The following is a 9513-nucleotide window of genomic DNA, read 5'->3' on the forward strand; positions in this document are numbered from 1 at the left end:
TCTATAAGTGTCTGTGGCTGTCTGTAAGTGTGCAATTGCATCTTTCCGTGTCTGTGACTGTCCGTAAGAGTGCGATTGCATCTTTCAGTGTCTGTGAGTGTGTGATTGTATCTTTCAGTGCCTGTCGCTGTCTCTAAGTGTGTGGTTGTATCTGTCAGTGTCTGTGACTGTGAGTGTGTGATTGGATCGATCAGCGTGTGTCACTGTCTGTGCGTTGTCATTGTATCTATCAATGTTTGATACTATTTGTGAGTGTGTGATTGTATCTGTCAGCGTTGCTTACAGTCTATGAGTGTGTGATTGTATCTGTCAGTATCTGTTACTGTCTGAGTGTGTGATTGCATCTATCTGTTTCTGAGACTGTCTCTGAGTGTGTGATTATGCGTATCACTATATTTCACTAACTGTGAGTGTGTCATAGTACCTGTCAGTGTATGTCACTTTTTGTGACTGTGTGATTGTATCTGCCAGTGTTTGGGGTTTAACCGCTCAATGCCACCAGTTCTTCTTCGGTTACCCACTGCGCAGTCCAGGTTTCCGTATTCACTTCTCCCATAATTCTCTTCAGCCACCTCTCCTGGATGAACCTTCTACTGTTAGTACACTGGAGGGGTCCTTCGGCTACTTATCTGTGAGAAGATCGCATATTAAATTTCCATGAAGTAAAGGAGTTGGAACACGTGGTTAACATGATGCACAATAATCCATTGCACGTGGATTCCAATCGCACCCTCGTCTGTAACGTGGTCAACTTTATGAGGATAAAATAAAAATGCTGTGATATGTAGCAGTTGTTGAAGGGCTTGGCGGGTGGTGAATAGTAGAACACCTTGCATATTGAAACCACATTCAAAAACGATGAGGAAGTTACTTAATTCACTCTCTGCCCTAATTGCGCATACATGCTGAGTCGGAACCCGTTTCTTTCCCTCAGTTCGAAACTCACGAATTCGCGCAAAAGGTAAGTTCATTAAATATAGGAGCTGAATTAAGCCATTAGACCTTTCGAGTCTGCCCTGCCATTCTATCATCGCTGATATGTTCCTTATCTTCTATCTGCAATGTTACAGATGAAGAGGTCGATTGCGATATCAGCCAGAGCACCTCCTCCCGAGAACACATGACCTCGGAGCGTGAGTCGGCAATTTAGACTCCTGAGCCTAACATCTTCCATGTGATCTTGGCTGAACCCATCCTGGCCTCAACTCCACCGTCCTACCCGATCTCAATAACCCTTAAGCTCCTTACCACTAAAAATCTCTCTAACTCCTCCTTCCATTTACTCACTCTCCCTGCATCCAACCAGCTCTGGGGTCGCGCGTTCCACAGAATCACAAGCCTTTGGGAGAAGTCGTTTTTCCTCAAGTCTTTATTAAATTTGCAATCTCTTATTCTAAGGTTATGACCTCGCGTTTTAGAATGCCCCACTAGAGGAAGCATCAACTCCACGTCTACCTTATCCATACCTTTTGGCAGCTTATACCCCTCAATTAGATAATTGCGCATAGATTCTGAGTGAAAAACTGTTGGCCAATCTTCCTCGGTTTGAAACTCACGGTGTCGCACAAAAACATCCGATACAACTATTACTGCGATGGCGGTAAATCGATCACTGTTCAACTGCTGAGAAGGCAGCGATGCTCACCACTATACCACTATCGCTGCATTTTCAATGTTGAACACCAGGATGAATAGAACGAGGCAGATATAATCCATCAGTTCATGGGTGTAAAATGAACTAAGACGTATAGACAAGCGAGCTTGCGGGACGGGGTGGCCGAGTGGTTAAGGCGATGGACTGCTAATCCATCGTGCTCTGCACGCGTGGGTTCGAATCCCATCCTTGTCGTTTTTTCATCCACCGTTTCTCGAAAATGGGACTCATTTTTCAAAGATGGATCTGCAATCACTGATGTGACAGTCTATTCAAAGTTGTCATCCCGGATTGCATCGAGTTGGGTGAGAGGAGGGACGAATGGAGGCAAGCGTGTTTGTGGTTTAACCGCTCAATGCCACCAGTTCTTCTTCGGTTACCCACAGTACAGTCGAGGTTACCGGGTTCACTTCTCCCAGAATTCTCTTCAGCCACCTCTCCTGGATGAACCTTCTCCTGTTTGTACACTGGAGGGGTTCTTCGGCTACTTGTCTGTGAAAAGATCGCATATTAAATTTCCATGAAGTAAAGGAGTTGGACCACGTGGTTAAGGTGATGCACAATAATCCATTGCACGTGGATTCCAATCCCATCCTCGTCTGTAACGTGGTCAACTTCATGAGGATAAAATAAAAATGCTGTGATATTTAGCTTTTGTTTAAGGGCTTGGCGGGTGGTGAATAGTAGAACACCTTGCATATTGAAACCACATTCAAAAACGATGAGGAAGTTACTTAAATCACTCTCTACCATAATTGCCCATAAATTATGAGCTGGAAACCGTTTCTTTCCCTCAGTGTGAAACTCACGAATTCGCGCAAAAGATAAGTTCATAAAATATAGGAGCAGAATTAAGCCATTAGACCTTTCGAGCCTGCCCCGCCATTCTATCATCGCTGATATGTTCCTTATCTGCTATCTACAATGTTACAGGTGAAGAGGTCGATTGCGATATCAGCCAAAGCACCTCCTCCCGAGAACACATGACCTCGGAGCGGAAGTAGGCAATTTAGCCTCCTGAGCCGAACACCTTCCATGTGATCTTGGCTGATCCCATCGTGGCCGCAACTCCACCGTCCTGCCCGCTCTCCTTATTGGTAAGGAGTTGAAACGCCTTACCAATAAAAATCTCTCTAACTTCTCCTTAAATTTACTCACTCTCACTTCATCCAACGCACTGTGGGGTTGCGAATTCCACAAGTATCACAAGCCTTTGGGAGAAGTAGTTTTTCCTCAAATCTTTGTTAAATTTGCGATCTCTTATTCTAAGATTATGACCTCGCGTTTTAGAATGCCCCACTAGAGGAAGCATCAACTCCACGTCGACCTTATCCTGACCTTTTGGCATCTTATACCCCTCAATTAGATAATTGCGCATAGATTCTGAGTGAAAAACTGTTGGCCAGTCTTCCTCGGTTTGAAACTCACGGTGTCACGCAAAAACATCCGATACAACTATTACTGCGATGGCGGTAAATCGATCACTGTTCAACTGCTGAGAAGGAAGCTATGCTCACCACTATGCCACTATCGCTGCATTTTCAATATTGAACACCAGGATGAATAGAACGAGGCAGATATAATCCATCAGTTCATGGGTGCAAAATGAACGAAGACGGATAGACGTGCGAGCTTGCGGGACGGGGTGGCCGAGTGGTTAAGGCGGTGAACTGCTAATCCATTGTGCTCCGCACTTTATCCATACCTTCTGACATCTTTTCCTTCTCAATTAGATAATGGCGCATAAATTCTGAGTGAAAAACTGTTGGCCAGTGTTCCTCAGTTGGAAACTCACGATAAATTGCCCTTCGTGTCCAAAATTGCCCTTAGTGTTGGGTGGAGGTGTTCTTTCCAAGAGCCGGTGCAGACTCAATGGGCCGAATGGCCTCCTTCTGCACTGTAAATGCTATGATAATCTATGATGAATCTAGGACAAAGGTTCGGCACAACATCGTCGTCCGAAGGGCCTGTTCTGTGCTGTATTTTTCTATGTTCTATGTGGCGCAAAAACATCCAATACAACTATTACTGCGATGGGCGGGAACAGATCCCCGGTCAACTGTTTGGTAAGCAGCTATGCTCAACACTGTACCGCCATCGCTCCATTTTAAGTTTTGGACACCGGGTTGAATAGAATGAGGCAGATAATTTCCATCAGTTCATGGATGCGAACCGCATTTAGACGTATTTGCGGCTGAGTGCGTGGGACGCGGTGGCCCAGTGGTTACGGCGATGGACTGCTGATCCATTGTGCTTTGTGCGCGTGGGTTCGAATCTCATCCTCGTGGAATTTTCATCCACTGGTTCTCTGAAGTGTCGCTCATTTTTCCAAGATGGATCTGCAATCACTGATGTGACAATCTATTCCAGGTTTTCAGGCCAGATTGCATCGAGTTGGGTTAGTGGAGGGAGGAACGGAGGCAGACGTGTTGGGGCTTCACCGCCCGTTGACACCAGTTCTTCTTCGGCCGAACACTGTATAGTCGATGTTTCCGTGTTGACCTCCCCTATAATTAAGTTCTCCCACCTCTCCCAGGTGGAATTGTGCATTGGAGGGGTGCCTCGGTTCCTTGTATGTGAGAAGATCAAATATTAAAGTTCCATGAAGTGAAGGAGTTGTACCACGAGGTTAAGGGATACACAATAACCCTTGGTGCTCTGCGCTCGTGGGTCCGCATCCCATCATCTTCTGTAACGTGTCTGTTGCGTCTCTGTTTGGTCTATTTCATGAGGGTGAAGTAAAAATGCTGTGATTTTTAACTTTTCATTAAGGGCTGGAGGTGGTGAATACTCGAACACTTGCCATATTCAAACCACATTAAAAAATGACGAGGAATTGACTTTATTCACTCCCCGCCCTAATAGCGCATAAATTCTGTGTTGGAAACTATTTCTTTCCCTCAGTTTGAAAGGCATGAAGTCGCGCCAAAAAGATAAGTTCATCAGGTATAGAAGCAAAATTAAGCCAGTCGACCCATCGAATCTGCCCGCCATTCCATCATGGCTGAAAAGTTCCTCAGCTGCTACTTAGGATATTACAGACCAAGAGATCGATTATGATACCAGCCAGAACACCCAGGCCCAAGGATCCATGACCTCGGAGCGGGAGTAGGCAATTTAGCCTCCTGAGTCTAACACCTTCCATGTGATCTTAGCTGATCCCATCGTGGCCTCAACTCTACCGTCCTGCACGCTCTCCATAAACCTTCAACTCCTTACCAATAAAAATCTCTCTAACACCTCCTTACATTTACTCACTCTCCCTGCATCCAACGCACTGTGGGGTTGCGAATTCCACAGAATCACAAGCATTTAGGACACGTAGTTTTTCCTCAAATCGGTTTCAAATTTGCGATCTCTTATTCTAAGATCATGACCTCTGGCTTTAGAATGCCCCACAAGAGGAAGCATCAACTCCACGTCTACTTTATCCGTACCTTCTGACATCTTATGCATCTCAATTAGATAATGGCGCATAAATTCCGAATGAAAAACTGTCTGCCAGTACTCCTTAGTTTGAAACTCACGATGTCGTGAAAAACATCCAATACAACTATTACTGCCATAGCTGGGAATCGAACCCAGATAAACTGTTTGGGAGGCAGCTGCGCTCATCACTGTACCACCATCGCTCCATTTCAAATTTTGGATACCAGGTTGAATAGAAAGAGGCAGATAATTTCCATCAGTTCATGGATGCGAACCGAATTTAAACGTATTAGCGGATGTGTGCCTGTAATGTGGTGGCCGAATGGTGAAGGCGATGGACTGCTGGTCTGTTGTGCTATGAAAACATGGGTTCGAATCCCATCCTCGTCGAATTTTCATCTAGTGTTTCTCGGAAGTGGGGCTAATTTTTCCATGATGGATCTGCAATAACTGATGTGTCAATCTATTCCAATTTTTCAGGCCTTTTGCATCGAGTTGGGTTAGTGGAGGGAGGAACGAAGACAGACGTGTTGGTGCTTAACCGCCCGTTGACACCTGTTCGTCTTCGGCCGAACACAGGAAAGTCGATGTTTCCGTGTTGACCTCTCCTATAATTAAGTTCTGCCACCTCTCCCAGATTAAATTCCTTCTATTTGTACAGTGGAGGGGTTCCATGTCTGTGCGAAGATCAAATATTAAAGATCCATGAAGTGAAGGAGTTGTACCACGTGGTTAAGGGGATGCACCGTAACCCTTGGTGCTCTGCGCTCGTGGGTCCGTATCCCATCATCGTCTGTAACGTGTCTGTAGCGTCTCTGTCTGGTCCACTTCATGAGGGTGAAGTAAAAATGCTGTGATTTTTAGCTTTTGTTTAAGGGCTTGGAGGTGGTGAATACTCGAACACTTTCCATATTCAAACTACATTACAAAATGACGAGGAATTGACTTTATTCACTGCCCGCCCTAATAGCGCATAAATTCTGTGTTGGAAACGATTTCTTTCCCTCAGTTTGAAAGGCATGAAGTCGCGCCAAAAAGATAAGTTCATCAGGTATAGAATCAAAATTAAGCCAGTCGACCCAACGAATCTGCCCGTCATTCCATCATGGCTGAAAGGTTCCTCAGCTGCTACTTAGAATGTTACAGACCAAGAGATCGTTTATGATATCAGCCAGAACACCTTCTCCCAAGAATACATGACCTAGGAGCGGGAGTAGGCAATTTAGCCTCCTGAGTCTAACACCTTCCATGTGATCTTAGCAAATCCCATCGAGGCCTCAACTCCACCGTCCTGCACGCTCTCCCTAAACCTTCAACTCCTTACCAATAAAAATCTCTCTAACTCCTCCTTACAATTACTCACTCTCCCTGCATCCAACGCACTGTGGGGTTGCGAATTCCACAGAATCACAAGCATTTGGGACACGTAGTTTTTCCTCAAATCGGTTTTAAATTTGCGATCTCTTATACTCAGATCATGACCTCTGGTTTTAGAATGACCCACAAGAGGAAGCATCAACGCCACGTCTCCTTTATCCATACCTTCCGACATCTTATACATCTCAATTAAATAATGGCGCATAAATTCTGAGTGAAAAGCTGTTGGCCAGTCTTCCTCAGTTTGAAACTAACGATGTGGCGCAAGAACATCCAATACAACTATTACTGCGAAGGCCAGGAATCGAGCCCGACTCAACTGCTTTTGGTCAGCACAGTTCAGATATTTTACTTTCGTGATGAATGGTTGTTCTGTGAAGGTGATGTGATTTCTTCTGTGATGTTGTTCTGATGGGAAAGTGGGGAGTGACTGGAATCACCTTCATAGAAGGAAGTTCGGGGCGGCAGTTTCACCTCTCTGGGAACATTGATCAACCTGTTACTGATTTCATCAAACTTTGCCTCAAGTCCGACCCCGAAGCGAGTCAATCACGAGCAGAGTGGCGCCGTGGGAGCGTGCTAGGCCCATAGCCCGGAGGTCGATGGATCAATACCATCTTCTGCTATTCATATTCTCACTCACACCAAACGGAAACAAGTGGCAATTCGTCAGCAGCACATCTGCCTTTTTATTTATTAGTATCAAAGTTTTGCTTTCAGTCTGATCCGCTCTTTGACACCTGTTCTTCAGCTACCTTCAGTACAGTCGAGGTGACTCAGTTGACTTTTCCCGGAACACTCTTCTGCCGCCTCTACTTGCTGAAAGTTCTCCTGTTTGGACACTGGAGGGGTTCTTCGGCTACTTGTCTGTGAAAGCAGCACCGGAAGTAGCTGCGGGGAGAGATTCCAGTCGCCAGAATGCAACTCTCCAATTGGATACTTCACGTCGCTCAGATCTCAGACTCTCAATAACTTCGTGTGAGGAACAGGTAGAGCGGGAATTCAGTCCTTGTGATTAGAGCAAACTGATGAATGCAGCAATGAGAAGCTGCTTAACCCCAGCGGCTTGGACAAGGATGGCACTCAGATACAGGACTCAGGCTGGGGTTCAAAATCAGGAAAAGCGTATCTTGTTTGAAATGAAATGACGATGAAGACAGAATTTAAGTCTATTCATGCACGGATCTTCATTTCGACGGCAACGCGCCAGGAAGTGTTTGATAAGGTTCCCCACGGTAGGCTATGGCAGAAAATACGGAGGCTGGGAATTGAGGGTGATTTAGAGATGTGGATCAGAAATTAGCTAGCTGAAAGAAGCCAGATGGTGGTGGTTGATGGGAAATGTTCAGAATGGAGTTCAGTTAGAAGTGGCGTACCACAAGGATCTGTTCTGGGGCCGTTGCTGTTTGTCATTTTTATAAATGACCTAGAGGAGGGCGCAGAAGGGTGGGTGAGTAAATTTGCAGACGACACTAAAGTCGGTGGTGTTGTCGACAGTGCGGAAGGATGTTGCAGGTTACAGAGTGACATAGATAAGCTGCAGAGCTGGGCTGAGAGGTGGCAAATGGAGTTTAATGTAGAGAAGTGTGTGGTGATTCACTTTGGAAGGAATAACAGGAATGCGGAATATTTGGCTAATGGTAAAATTCTTGGAAGTGTGGATGAGCAGAGGGATCTCGGTGTCCATGTACATAGATCCCTGAAAGTGGCCACCCAGGTTGATAGGGTTGTGAAGAAGGCCTATGGAGTGTTGGCCTTTATTGGTAGAGGGATTGAGTTCCGGAGTCATGAGGTCATGTTGCAGCTGTACAAAACTCTGGTACGGCCGCATTTGGAGTATTGCGTACAGTTCTGGTCACCTCATTATAGGAAGGACGTGGAAGCTTTGGAACGGGTGCAGAGGAGATTTAACAGGATGTTGCCTGGTATGGAGGGAAAATCTTATGAGGACAGGCTGATGGACTTGAGGTTGTTTTCGTTAAAGAGAAGAAGGTTAAGAGGAGACTTAATAGAGGCATACAAAATGATCAGGGGGTTAGATAGGGTGGACAGTGAGAGCCTTCTCCCGCGGATGGGAATGGCTAGCACGAGGGGACATTGCCTTAAACTGAGGGGTAATAGATATAGGACAGAGGTCAGAGGTAGGTTCTTTACGCAAAGAGTGGTGAGGCCGTGGAATACCCTACCTGCAACAGTAGTGAACTCACCAACATTGAGGGCATTTAAAAGTTTATTGGATAAGCATATGGATAATAATGGCATAGTGTAGGTTAGATGGCTTTTGTTTTTTGACTTCCCATGTCGGTGCAATATCGTGGGCCGAAGGGCCTGTACTGCACTGTATCGTTCTATGTTCTATGAAGGCCGAGCGTTCTAAGGCTCTGCATTCAGGTCGCAGTCTCTTCTGGAGGCTTGGGTCCGAATCCTACTGCTGATATTGACTTTTCCCCCCGCAGGTAAAATTTCTCCAGCTAGATTTTCAACCTGAGGAAGATCCAATATCTCCCATTCAATGGATAAGCGTCGGTCGCAGGACAGGAGATTCCTGCTTAAATACGCACAGCAAGACGCCACTGGCAAAAGCCCAGTTAATTACTCGATAATCTGCTTCAGTGACTCTAGTTGAGGAAATAATATTGATTCCAGGGCTCCGAGTAAAATTGGTTTTCTCTTGTTTTAAAAGTTGTGCTGGTTGGATTGTTCACATCCGTCCGAGAGAGGAAGATGGGTACTCGGTTTATTTCCTTATTGCCCCCTGTGAGGGATTACTGGATATCGTTATATATCTATGTTGCCCCTCTGTGGCGTTCTCCTGGATAACGTTTCCAGTCCAGCTTTGACAAAGCGTCACCTGGACTCGAAGCGTTACCTCATTTGTCACCCTACAGATGCTGTCAGACCGGCAGAGATTTTAAAACGTTTTCTCCGTGGTTCCATATTTGTGAGCATTACAATGTTGTAATGTGTCATTTTGTCTCATTCATTCCTGGGACAAATAACGGGATGAGACTGCAAGAAACATTCTGACAGGTATTTGGTGCACAGCAAACAGG

At 45.5% G+C, this 9513-nt stretch overlaps 1 non-coding gene across 1 annotated transcript; it reads left to right on the forward strand.

The window, feature by feature from the left end:
* The first annotated feature begins 1767 nt into the window (after window positions 1-1767).
* On the forward strand, window positions 1768-1849 carry trnas-gcu (transfer RNA serine (anticodon GCU)). Its single transcript has one exon. It is a non-coding gene; the product is annotated as a tRNA-Ser (tRNA).
* Window positions 1850-9513: the final 7664 nt, after the last annotated feature.

The sequence above is a fragment of the Scyliorhinus torazame genome, chromosome 24 (assembly GCF_047496885.1).
Source record: "Scyliorhinus torazame isolate Kashiwa2021f chromosome 24, sScyTor2.1, whole genome shotgun sequence".
Lineage (NCBI taxonomy): Eukaryota > Metazoa > Chordata > Chondrichthyes > Carcharhiniformes > Scyliorhinidae > Scyliorhinus > Scyliorhinus torazame.